The sequence below is a fragment of the Andrographis paniculata genome, unplaced genomic scaffold, assembly GCF_009805555.1.
Source record: "Andrographis paniculata isolate CXL003 unplaced genomic scaffold, ASM980555v1 Contig67END, whole genome shotgun sequence".
NCBI classification, from domain to species: Eukaryota; Viridiplantae; Streptophyta; class Magnoliopsida; order Lamiales; family Acanthaceae; genus Andrographis; species Andrographis paniculata.
Genome location: NW_026137603.1, coordinates 999,102 through 1,013,904, shown reverse-complemented (window position 1 = coordinate 1,013,904; position 14,803 = coordinate 999,102).

Sequence of the window (14,803 nt, the reverse complement as noted above, 5' to 3'; positions counted from 1 at the left end):
TAAGCCTACAACTATGTACAAACAATAGTTATAGTTAATCAAATGTATCACAATATATTATTCATACATGACACAATTTTGTAGAGGGAAAAACCTTTATGCCCATATCAACAGGATTATATTCCGATGGATTTTTTTATTTTAACAATTCTCTAGATAAAATATCATGTATAAAATGAAATCATACGTTTATGTGTTTATCCTATCATGGAATACAAGATTCTAGCATAATTGTATTATGAACTGACTGTCCAAAATATAGTAACAATATTGTGCAACAGCCAATTTCAGTTATATAAACATTTTAACCACAATACTTCTTTTAATGCCTGAGTTATTGCTACATACTTAGATTCGGTAGTGGACAAAGCTACTAGGTATTGTAATTGTGAATTTTAGTAATATATGTACAACAAAGTGTAAAAATATAAGATGTAGTAGACTTTCTAGCGTCCTTATCGTTATCGTAATTAGAATCCACAAACCCCTATAATCTTACATTATTAGTATGTTTTCCAAATAAACCCAAACAGGTTGTACCTACAAGATATCTTAAGAGACATTTTAAAGCATACAAATGTTCTAAACCAGTATTAGATATATACCTACTTAAACAACTAACAACATAAGCTAAATCAGGTATAGTTGTAATCATTGAGTACATAACAGATCTTAATGCATTAGAATACGGAATATACTTCATCAATATCAGATTCCGACTTAGGACATTGATCCTTACTTAACACAAAATTAGAAGTTATAGAAACATAAACAAATTTGGCATCACAAATAGAAATTCTTTTATTTATTTTGAAATATAATTGAACTGACTCAAAATAAGTCTATTAGTTTTCCCATCCCTAACAATATTCATGTCAAGAATCATATTTTTGTCCCCAACAATTTTATGTCAAAATTATCACATAAACACTTACTTACTTGATCAATCAATTTCAAACATGAATTAATAATCAACATATTATAAACGTAAATGAGAATAAAAATGAGATAGTTTTTAACACTTTTAAAATATGGGCAATAATCAAATTTGCTCTTAAAAAGTTTTAGATTTTTATACAATTGTCAAATTTGATGTTCCATTGTCTTTGGGACTACTTTAAACCATGCAAATATTTATTTAGTAAACAAATATGATCCATTTTATTTTTATTATAAACCCTAATAAAACCCCTCGGGTTGTTTCATAAAAATTATCTCATTGTAATGACCACGTAAGAACAGTTAAAAATATAACACAAGGCAAAAAATTTATTATAATTTATTTCTTCTTTTTGAAAAGAACCCTTGGCTACTAATCTAACATTTTTGGCCCTGAAAAACAATTAACTCATGCACAACAACAACAAACTTAAAAAATCAACACAGAAAAATCCATCAGCATAGACTGGTTGTTCGTTGGACGATCGAACTGCGACAAACATACTGGTGACGAAGAACAATAGAAACATAATGAAATGATAACTTAGTTTAGCTGCACCAGTCTACATCTGAGGAGTTCCAACCCAGGCGAAACTCACTACTAAAACCATTGAAGCACAGGATGTACGGATACAATTGAGCTATACACTCAAGAAATTTATCTACCAATTTCTTGATGATTTCCCGTACTCAACCTATCCCCCAAACCCCTCACGCTCAATGTTTGATTTTTCTCATTTAATACTCTACTATAAACTACTAGAATATACCCTTAACAATCTCATTTGCTCCAATACCAAATTAGTTATAACAAACTTAGATTCCCTCCATAGATGTTTCGCCAATCTGTTACACGTCTCAGTTTTGGGTCCACCGTCACCACAAACAGGCTTGTGGGGTAATAATAATGTGGGCCTTAATAATCTTTAGGCTCAAGTCGCGATAGCCCAATCTCTAGCTGTAACCCATTCAATGTCCAGACAACCTGCAAACATCAACCAAAATTCAATATAAATAATAACTAACAACAAACATTAAGCCTAATACTATTCTCTTATGTTTTACTTTGTAAATCCACTTACAATATACAATATAATAGAACAGTTAGTGGCTTAAGAACTAAATTTCACGTTTTATTATCAATTAATGAGTTTGTATCTTATTTTGTGTTTTTAACCATTAAGACTTATTTTATGAATTGATTATCTTCTTAGAAGTATTAGGTTCATTATCATCTAAGTTTTCAAACACACTAAAAGATAAAAGAAGATAAATCAAATTCACCAAACCTTGATGTGCAAAGAAGACTCAGAAGAAGATCCGGATGTAAGCACAAAAAAGTTTAAAAGATCTGTTGATTGTTGTGTTTTAGAATTAATTAATAATTATTTACTTAGTCAATTCTATTTTTATGGAGTTATCATTAGTGGAGTCAAGTGCAGCTGAGGTACCTAAAATTTAGGGATAGTTTGTTATTTCTTTATTCTATATAATTTGTATCACATTCTAGTAAATGAAAAGAACGGCGCAATATTTTTCATTCCAGAGATTGTATCTCTTTTGTGCTCTTTGAGTATTTAGCTTTGTTCAATTTCCAACAATTGGTATTAGAGCAATTATCCTACGGGACCTGCTGAGCTATATCCATGGAAGCCGAAACTAGTTATACTTCCATAACTCCACCATTTTTTATGTAAAAAATTATCAAATAGGAGCAGTACGTATGGAGGCATACCTAGATGCAATGGATCTCTGGGAAGGAGTGGAAGCACATTATGATGTTCCGGAGCTTCCAGATAATCCTACCATGGCGCAAATCAAAGTGCACAAGGACAAAAAAACAAAGAATGCGAAAGCAAAAACGTGTCTGTTTGCTGCTGTTTCATCCATTGTTTTCATTTGTATCATGTCTCTTAAATCAGAAAAGAGATATGGGTTAAACTTAAAATAGAGTACGAGGGAGATGAAAAAATACATGGAATGAAGGTCCTAAATTTAATATGAGAGTTCGAGATGCAAAAGATGAAAGAGTCTGAGACAATCAAGGAATACTCAGACAAACTGCTTGACATTGTTAACAAGGTACGGTTACTTGGCACAATACTTGATGATTCTAGAATTGTAGAAAATATTCTTGTGACTGTGCCTGAAATATATGAAGCATGTATAACCACCTTGGAAAATACAAAGGATCTTTCAAAGATCAAGTTGGCAGAGTTGTTAAGTGCCTTGCAGGCCAAGAACAACAAAGGCTTATGAGGCAAGAGCATAGTTTTGAGGGTGCTTTACCAACTAAGCATCAAGAAACTGAAAAGGTTTCAACTTTACCAACTAAGCATAGTTTTGAAGGTGCTTTACAACAAAGGGGACTATTGCAATGACATGCTGCACAGGTACAAACTTTATTTATGATGTCCTTTATGTTCCTGAAATTGTCAACAAAATTTGTTGAGTGTTGGTCTGTTGCTTGAAGGTTTTATTTGAAGACAAATAGTGTGTGATTAAAGATGAAGCTAGTCTGAATATTTTTAAAGTCAAAATGAAGGGTAAAAGCTTTACTCTAAATCCATTACATGAGGAGCATATTGCCTTGTTAACTCTGGAAAATGTCACAATGCTTTGGCACAAAAGGCTTGGTCACTTTCGTCATCCAGGAATGCTTCGAATGAGGACACAGATGCTAGCAAAAGATCTTCCAGAATTTGATGATCATATTCAAAGTTGCAAAGCATGCCAATTTGGAAAGGTAAATAGAAAAGCATTCTCCAACACCACTAGCAGGGCGACAAGGAGGTTTCAATTAATCCACACACATGTTTGTGGACCTCAAAGAACACCATCATTCAATGGTAGCATCTATTATATTATCTTTATTGATGATTTTACTAGAATGTGCTGGATATTTTTCTTTAAATATAAATCAGAGGTGGCTCAAGTGTTTTGGAAATTCAAAACAAGAGTTGAGAATGAAAGTGGCTACAAAATTCAAAGGGTGAGATATGACAATGGAAAATAGTACACTTCTGCAAATATTCAACCAATTTTGTGAAGATGCTAGCATTGAACATCAACTTACTGTTTCATATACTCCACAACAAAATGGAGTTAGTGAGAGAAGAAATATGTACATTATGGAGATGTCAAGGTGTATGTTGCATGAAAAGAATTTGCCAAAGAATTTTTGGGCTAAAGCTGCAAACACTTTTGTGTTTCTACAGAACAGACTCCCAACAAAGGCATTGAACGATCTTACACCTTTTGAGGCATGGTATGGTTATAAACTACCTTTGAAGTTCCTCAAAATATTTGGTTGTCTATGTTCTCTCATGTTCCACAGAACAAACATGATAAGCTAGATAGAAGAGCATCGCTAGGCATTTTTATAGGCTATAGTACAATCTCTAAAGCCTACAAAATTTATCAACCCCAAACTGGAAATATCATTGTTAGCAGAGATGTTCATTTTGTTGAGGATGAAGAGTGGAACTAGGAAGATGCACAAACAAAAAGTAATACAAGGACAAGTTTGAAATTCAAACTTCCAAGTTCAAGCAATGATGAAGAAGAAGATTTACAGATAGATCATGTCCTTGTAAGAGGAACAAGATTGCTCTCTAAAATTTATGAAAGGTGCAACATTGCCTTGTGTGAACCTGAAAATTTCAATGATGCTCGATCTGATCAAAGGTGAATGACAACAATGAAGAAAGAGTTGTCTATGATTGAGAAAAACAACACCTGGTTGTTGGTTGATCAGCCTCAAGACAAGGATGTAGTTGGTGTCAAATGGGTATACTGAATGAAGCTGAATGCCAATAGCTCCATAAATAAACATAAGGCAAAACTCGTGGTGAAAGGTTATGCTCAAGTTCCTGGTGTGGATTACTCAGAAACATTTGCACCAGTTGCTTGTTTAGACACCATAAGGCTTATACTTGTTGTAGTTGCTCAAATGAATTGGAAGGTGTTTCAGCTTGATGTAAAATCAGCTTTCTTGAATGGTATATTGGAGGAAGAAATCTATGTCCAACAGCCTGAAGGATTCGTAAGAAAAGAAGAAGAGAGCAAAGTGTTTTTTCTCAAGAAGGCCCTATATGAATTGAAACAAGCTCCACGAGCTTGGTAATCTAGGATATATGATCATTTGTTGTGTTTAGGCTTTGAGAAAAGCTTATCAGAGGCCACTCTTTATGCTAAGCATAAGAGAAATGACATTTTAATCGTCTCTCTTTATGTGGATAATCTTTTGTTGACAGGAAATAACATGCAGCTGGTTGATAAATTTAAGGAAGAGATGGCGGAAGTCTTTGAAATGATCGATCTTGGATTAATGAATTTTTTCCTGGGAATGGTAGTAAAGCAGGATGAACATGAAATATTCATTTGTCAAAGGAAACATGCCAAAGATATTTTGAAGAAATTCAAACTTAATGAATGCAAAGAAGTTAGCACTCCTATGAATAAAAAAGAAAAGTTATGCAGAAATGACGGCACTGATAAAGTTGATGAGGGGTACTTTAGAAGTTTAATTGGATGTTTGATGTATCTTACATCACCACGGCCTGATATTTTAAATGATGGCAGTATCTTATCCATGGTCATGCATTGTGCAAGTGAACTACACTTGAGAGCTGCTAAAAGGGTGGTAAGATATATCAAAGGCAAATGTGATTTTGGTGAAGTTCACTGGATGCAAGGATTTCAAATTGGTTGGATTTTTTTATAGTGAATGGGGAGGCTCTATCGATGATATGAAGAGCACCTCAGGATATTGTTTTAGGCTTGGATCTGGTATTTTCTCATGGGGTTCCAAGAAACAAGATGTCGTAGAGCAATCCACTGCCGAAGCTGAGTTCATCGCTGCAACAGTTGTTGTCAACCAAGCAATATAGCTAAGAAAAATCCTAAGAAATCTCCAACTTCAACAAATAAGGGAAACCGAGATTCATGTTGATAATAAAACTGCTACAACGATCTCTCACAATCCAGTCTTTCACGAAAAAACCAAGTACTTCAACATTAAGTTGTTCTACTTGAGGGAAGTTCAAAAATAAGCGGATGTTATTCTTGTTTATTGCAGAACAAATGAACAACTAGCTGGTATTTTTACTAAGCCATTATCAGCGGCTAGATTCGAGTCATTACGCTTGAAGCTTGATGTTTGCAGATTCTAAAACAAAGAGGAGTGTTGATTGCTGTGTTTTAGAATTAATTAATAATTATTTACTTAGTCAATTCTATTTTTATGGAGTTATTATTAGCGGAGTCAAGTGCTTATTTCTTTATCCTATATATTTGTATCACATTCCAGTAAATGAAAAGAATGACGCATTATTTTTCTTTCCAGAGATTGTATCTCTTTTGTGCTCTTTGAGTATTTAGTTTGTTCAATTTCCAACAAGATCAATAAATAAAGATTAAGAAAATATTCAAAACTCAATTAGCATTTTATAAAATAAAAAACAGAAAACAAATAATGTAGATTTAGCAAAAGAAGAAAAATTATAATAATACATTTAGATAATATAACGATAATATATAACATCAATTCATTAAGTTAAAGAAATATAAAGTGGATTCAGCACAATAACAAAATAAGTAAATCACATATTTTTATATAACAAAACAACAATTAACGGAGTTAAAAATATCACAAAGTTGAATAAAAAGAAGCACATAATTAGCATATATTCAACACAATGATAACGCAAATGAAACTATTTTTTCTTATGAAATAATAATAGAACAACACGTCACAAAGTTAACAATAGTACATAAGTCAAAACAAAAAATCACATAATTAACACATAATACTAAAGCACATTATATAAAACAAAAAAAATACAAATATAATTTTTTATGCACACAATTACTATATTATTCTTATTTAATCTTGATTATTCAATTAGACATGTATCACTAGATGGTTTATATTTAGTCATATGTTGTGTCCGCCTATATATTATATTGATGGTTAAACCTATGAAATATGTATATATATATTATGATCATTTTTTTTATCATTATATATGATTGTATTTTTATTTTATAAGTTGTAATTGTTTAGAGTATACTGTTTTTTAGTCTTCTTTGTGTTCCTTATTATTTTAGAATTGTAATTGGATCGTGCATGGAAATTTTCAAACAATAAATATTATTTTTTTTTTACAGAAAATGTCTCCCGGTATCAGAATCAACAGGTTGGCTTAGACGTGGCTCATCAGACTGAGATGGCGCCCACCTATTTGATTTTTCAGCGACATATGACGACATTTATTAATTTCATTTTTAATTTTCAAGTAAAAGTTCTTTTTTACAATTTGGTCCAATTGGACCAAAAAGGAAAGTCATAGTTAAAAGTTATAGAGGCATCTTACATCCATTACTGCTTCTACGCTTCGCAAGGAAGGATGGACACAAACCACACTGTCGATGCCTATTTAATTCTTTGATCAATAGAGACATTATGATGCCGATGTTACTGCTGTGGTCGAATTTGACTACGGCTGAATACTTTCTGAACTTCGATTGTAGGGTGAAGGTCCTCAACTAAGCCAGTCAGCTAAGAATGAATAAAACTATCCCCGAGACGACGAACTGCCTGGTGACCCTTCTAGTATGGTTTTTCTACTAAATCCAAAGTTTTTCAATGGCCTCAATGTTTCTCTCCGAATCCTTCAGGGCACATAAACTAAGAGTACTGAGATCGGGTTCCGCAAGTGAGAAGGTGCACTATTATCAGATGAATCCGCCACTGAAGTTGAAGAGTATGGAGAAAGGGTTGAAGTTGAAATTGAAGTTGAATGCTTGTGCTTTGAGTCAAGACTCTCAAAATTGTGTTCATGTTGACACGTGGCTAAGGAAAGTTGATTGTGTAAGTCCAACAGTGACTGCAACAAGTCCTTAGGAGCTGAATCCATCTGAAGATAGTGGTGGGGAGAAAATTTCTATTAGAGAATATTCTAGTTGATGTTATGATCAAAGAGTGGTAATTTTGGGATGTGTGTTGTGATATAGGATGTGGATTGAATCTAGGACTAAGCTGGTTGAATTTTTGTGGCTGCAATTGTATATAAAAGCTTTGTATTTGTATTCAGTTAGTTATTGAATATATGGAGAAAATTTCAGCTCTCTCTCTTTCTTGTTCTGGTTTGAGTTTTCTCATAGTATCGTAGCAGGAATAGATCCATCCATTTTTGTTTTTCGTGATTGATAAAATTGCTGATGGAATTCTTGTTGATACTATGATTTGAGGAGGTCGTCGACAATAAAATTCTATGATTGTCCTACCTATTTGGGCGGACTTTGGTGGTGCCAATCCTATTTGATTAAATCCAGCCTTTGTGCTGAGTTCTGGTTATCTCCAGAATTGTCTTTGATATCCATGCCATTAACTTCCACAAACTATTTGGCATGGAGTCACAGTACTGAAACTTTCCTCATGATCAAATCCAAGCTGGGCTATGTTGATGGAATTCCCCCTAGACCAAACTTTGACACTCCAAAATATTATGCCTGAAGATCATATGATGCAATGATCTATTCTTGGATCACCAACTCAATTTCAATAGAGCTAAAAGAAGACTTCATTTATGTTGCTACAACTTAGGAAGTGTGGGAGCAAGCTAAGTAAAAATTTGGGCAATCAAACGGAGTTATGGTTTGTCAACTAAAAGAAGATATTACTGTCTTGAAGCAAGGTAGTGAGTATTTAACAGTTTACTACAGTAAGATACATAAATTGACAGATGAATTTAATGTTGTAGAACATAGTGTAAATGTAGTTGTGGATTATGTCAATGTGGCGTTAATTCTAAACTAGCTATTATGCGTGATAAAGATTATTTAGTCCAATTCTAATTAATTCTAAACTAGCTACTATGCGTGATAAAGATTATTTAGTCCAATTCTAACAAAGCCAAATGAATCTGACCAAAACATCAAAAACCAAATATTAATGATTGGTCCATTACCATTTGCAAACAGAGCATTTTCCATGTTGCTTCAAGTTGAAAAACAAAATAAAGGGGTTGTGAATGCTGAGCTGAATGCACTTAATATTGCTCATAAAATTGAAAGCTCTAATGTTGTCAATAAGAAACTTGTTGAGAAGAAGAAAAATGTGATTGATAAAAGGAACCAGATTTGTGAGGTCTGTAAGAAGAAGGGACATGCCATATATACTTTTTTTAAAGTGCATGGAGTAAAAGAGTAGTTCAAGAAGTTGAGTGAGAGCAAGAAGAATCAGGTAAATAATACTATTGAAATATTAGGACAGGGAAACATGAACACAGGTGAGGAGGTGTCATCTAAGGAGTTGCAGACTTTAATTAATGAATTCAAGAAATGGTACACAAATCAACACCTGAGAACCCTATTGAATTTGCAAACTTTGTCTGTGAGTATGCAAGTAATATTAATCACATTGCATCATGTTTGTTAGATAAATGTTCCTCATTGATTGATAGTGGGGCATCATGTCATATTTGTGTTAACCAAGATCTCTTTAATAATCTTCCCTTTGTGCATAGCAAAATAAGCATTTGCCTACCTGATGACACGGTATGCTATCCAGAATCTGTTGGTTCGGTCCCAATTTCTTCATCCACCATTTTACACAATGTCTATTTCTTTCCCTCCTTCAAATTCAACCTAATTTATGTTTGTTTTCTAACCAAATACTAAAATCTAACTTTAAAATTCACTAATGACAAATGTGTATTGCAGGGCCTTATTTCTGATGAAGTATTTGGAATGGTCTTATAGAAAGATGTCTCAATGTCTTTCCTTCAAATTTGCTCTCCGTATTTGTTTTTAACTTCAATAAAGATCAATTGTGGCATTGAATATTAGGTCGCCCTAATTCCATTGTCACATCTTATCTTCCCTTTAAGTCTAATTATGTGCATAAGCCATGTAATATTTGTTACAAGGCCAAACAACGGAGGTTATCCTTCAATAAAAGTGATTTTCATACTTCAATTCATTTCCAGCTTATTCATATGGATATACGGGGTCCATATAAAACACCCACCTTAAATAACTATCATTATTTTCTAACCATAGTATATGACTACTCAAAAAATGTGTGGAGTTATTTGTTGCCTTAAAAAACAAAGTTATCTTAACTTATTGAAAATTTCTTGAATCTGATCAAAACTCAATATAAAGTTGTGGTGAAAACCATAAGGTCTAGAAATGGGCAAGAGTTTCTTAGTGAAAAATGCAATACGGTATTCGAGAGATTTGGAATTGAACATCAATTGGCTTGCCCTATACACCACAACATAATAGGAGGGTAGAAAAAACACATAAGCATTTGTTGCAAGTCAATAGAGCCTTATTAAAAAAACTGAACCAAATAGCCGAACTGCTGAACCGAACTGAATTTTTGGTTAATCGAGCAAATTTGGTTCGAATACAAATACTGCATATTTGATATTTGTTCGGTTCGGTTTCAATTTTTTAAATTGTTTTCGATTCGGTTAATCGAACCGAATATATATATTATATTTAAAAATTTATATTAATAATTATATTCGGTTCGGTTACGGTTCAGATATTTAAAATATTTGCAAATAATTTTATTTAATTAGAATTTTAATTAATTTTTAATATATATATTTTTTTAATTTCAGTTCGGTTTGAATTATTTGTAAATATTATAAATATTTTTGGCAGTTTGGATACGGTTTGCGGTTTCGGGTATTTGTTCGGTTTGATTCGGATATCAAATACCTGGATATTTGCAAATACCCAAACCGTGCCTACCACTGATTGTTTCAATCTAACCTACCACATGAATTTTGGGAAGAAGTCTTGCTTCATTCCATTGTTATCATTAACAGGCTTCCTTTAATTGTTCTTCGGTAGAAACTCCTTTTGCATGTTTGTTGGGTAAATCCCCATCCTACCAAAACCTCAAAGTATTTGGTTGCCCATGTTATACAACAAATGTCTCGTCTCCCCTGATAAAGCCAAATTAGATCCTAGATCCTTTAAGTGTCTCTTCCTTGGCCTGGCTCCGCAACAGAGGGGTTCAAGGTTTGTAACTTTGAATCATCTCAAACTTTTGTCTCTAGGGTGTTTTATTCTATGAAGATATTTTTATTTTCAAAAAGCCACTTCAAGAATATCAAAGGTATTCAGGTACTAACGGTACTTCTATGTGAAGTGGGTATGTTCCTTTTACTACATTCATTTATTATCTTAACCATGATCAAAGGGACATAGCTAAAACTAGTAAGTCTACGGATAGTCATCCTAGCCCTGAACATGAAATGGCCCGATCGTGTCAGAACATCACTCATATGAACCAGTATCACCAAGTCAACCAACGACCAATACGTCAACCACCTCTTCACCCTCCCCAACCCCTCATCTTATTAATGTGGATCCTCCTCCTCCCTCTTAATCTGTTAGACTCTAACATAAACTATCAAATTCAAGATTTTATTAGTTATGTCCTAAGATTATAGATTCTTCAATATGGCATGATGTGCTTAGCATCTCACCTCAAGAGCCTTTATCCTACAGTCGGGCTTCTAAGGACAAACTGTGCAAAGAAGTCATGGATGCTGAACTTCAGGCCTTGGAGAAAAATGGGATTGGGGAGATGGTAGATCTTCCAACTAAACAGAGAGCTATCATTTGCAAATGCATTTTTAAAATAAATAGACATGTTGATGGATCATTCAACAAATGCAAGGCAAGGCTAGTGGCAACATAGTATATGCAAAAATTTGGTATTGATTACACCAAGAGTTTTGCTCTTATAGCCAAGATGGTTACCGTGAGATTATTTCTCTCCATTGCTACCTCAAATCAATGGAGGATAGCACAACTAGATATTAATAATGGCTTCCTTCATGGGCATTTTGAGGAAGAGATTTTCACAACACCACCCCTGGGATATCAACATCAACAAGAAAAAGTTTGTAAGTTATTGAAGACTCTATATGAGCTCAAGCAAGCTCCGAGATAATGGTTTAAGAAATTCCACAAGATGGTACAATTTGGATTTAAACAACCAATTTATTATCATTGGTTATTCTATACTCCTCAAATTCTATCTTCACAGCTTTGGTTTTTTATGTTTATGACATATTGATTGCGGGCAATAATCATCAATATATTAACTCTCTAAAAGAAGTTCTTACATCAAGAGTTTATAGTTTCAGTTCTTGAGATGTTTATATGTTCCTTGGCTAGCAAATTGAGAATATTGCAAAGGGATTGTTTATTTCTCAACAACAGTACTTGTGTGACATAATTCAAGAAGAAGATCTGATTGAGTCTAATCCTTTATATTTTAAAAATTCATATGGAATTTTACGAAATTGCATCAAATCCCTTGTATTTTCAAAATTGGCGTCAGACTCCCTCTTAGTTTTATAAACTCGGTGTCTACCTCCCTCGGCCATCATTATTTAATGGTGTTAAACCTACACGCACCAAACTGCGAATGAATTTCATAATCTTCATTTCTAAATCTCTGAAAATATAAGTATATTCATTTTTTTTTTTATATTTAGCCTCAAGAAATAATAAATAAATTCTTTGAATTAAAGAAAAATAACTACTTATAAGTATATTTACTATTGTTTTAGGCTAAATATAAAAAAAATAGTATATTTATAATTTCAAAATTTTTAAAAATGAAGATTGTGAAACACATTCGTTGTTTGAGCGGGTGCATGTTAATCATTGTTAAATAAGGACGGCCAAAGAAGTTAGACGTAGAATTTATGAAACCGTGAGGGAGTCTGACACAGTTTTAAAAGCATGAAGAATTTGGCGGTGACATCACATGTGAGTTTTGTGAAGTTTTACCTAATAATAATAATAATAATCAACTATTTCAGTCCTACGAAATAAGTAGAACAATGCAAAACATTAAACAGGTATGCATGTGTTTACTTGTGGAATTTGATTTTTGTTTTACTATTCCAATTTTTTTCCCCCAAAACAGAAATCAAAATATCACATCAATACATATTTATATTATATCAAACAACTATTTGAATTCAAAATTTTACTATTCCAAACCGAAATCCAAAACTAAAATCTTACAAGTAGACATCTAAGCACGAAACATAAAATGAAGCCGAAATAATAAACAAACACAAAGATTTGCATGTATTTAGATTAGTTATCCAACAACAATTCAAATAATGAGATGATAATGAGAAAAATTGTGCAGAAGTTATAAATGAAATCGAACATCATATGTGTTTACTCAAATCGGCCGATCCAAAGGCCTACATCTGGAGGTAACAACTCAAGTTTATCCACTATAATATGAATGCAATAGGACCAGGTTACATCCTCATAACCATCACTTGAGACAACACTAAGACAACTCATTAATCCAACGATTATCATGTATTGCGGTGAACTTTCTTCGCAAGGACAGTTTCACAAGGGCTTAACCTCTAGTTTTTATGTCTCTCCTCCTGAGTGGCAAAATGGTGGCAACATCGCCTCTTTCCGCACTAACTACTCGTGGGCTAAACTTCAAAAATAGCTTCAACAAGCTCCATGAACATTACCACTGATTTCATAGTTTCTTGACCGATTATGTCATGCCTGATTTCATAGTTTCTTGGCAACTTCTAAAGTCGAGTATCTCATGCCTGTGGCAGATATGCTGATCGATTCAGCTGCCGGGTATAAGATTTTATGTTTGATGGATGGATATGCTGGATATAATCAGATTTTTCTGGCAGAAGAAGATATTCCGAAGACCGCGTTTAGATGCCTAGGGGCATTAGGAATTTACGAATGAACGGTAATGCCTTTCGGGTTGAAAAATGCAGGGGCTACATATCAGCGAGCTATGAACACCATTTTTCATGATCTTATTGGGCAGTCCATGGAGGTGTATATTGATGACGTGATAGTGAAATCGTCCGACTTCAGCACACACTTGGGTGACCTCAAGAATGCCTTTGCTCGAATGACGAGGTACAACCTTAAGATGAATCCAAGTAAGTGTGCGTTCGGGGTATCAGCTGGGAATTTTTTAGGCTTTCTGGTGCACGAAAAGGGAATAGAAGTGGATGCCAACAAGGCCAAAGCAGTTCGGGCAGTTCGGCCACCCCGAACCATCAAGGAGGTTCAAAGTTTCCTGGGAAAGGTAAATTATTTGAGGCAATTTATATAAAATGTTGTAGGGAAACTAAGGCCCATTACCAAGCTGTTAAAAAATAAAGCAGCTGATTTGGTTTGGGGTTCTGAGCAACAGGAAGCGTTTGAAGCGATCAAACAGGCGTTAGTAGAACCCCATGTGTTGGTACCTCCAAAAGGTAACCGACCTTTAAGATTATATGTAGCGAATAGTTTGGATATGGTGAGTAGTATCCTGGTCCAAGAATGGGATGATGGAAAAGAGAGGGCTATTTATTATTTGAGTAAGACCCTGATAGGGCCCGAGTTAAATTATACCATGCCAGAAAGAATGTGTTATTCTCTAGTGTTTGCTTGTACCCGATTGGAACATTATATCCTGCCAAGGGAAACTGGAGTGGTCTCCAAAGTAGACTTGGTCAAGTTGCTCATGCACAGGCCTACCATGCAAGGGAGATTGATGAAATGGACTATCAAACTGGCCCCCTTTTCTTTAAAATACAGACCGCTCAAAGCAATGAAGGGTCAAGTGGTGGCTGACCTATTGGCAGAATTTACTAGAAGTGAGTTTGAGGATAATGAACTAGTGCCGTATATAGGAACTAGTCCCTGGCAGATGTTTTTCGACGGTTCTCGGGCAAACGGAAGATCAGGGGCAGGAGTAATTTTGAAGGGACCTGGAACGCAAAAGATTGTGATGCAGTTACAGAGGGAGGAGATGACCCACAATTATGCT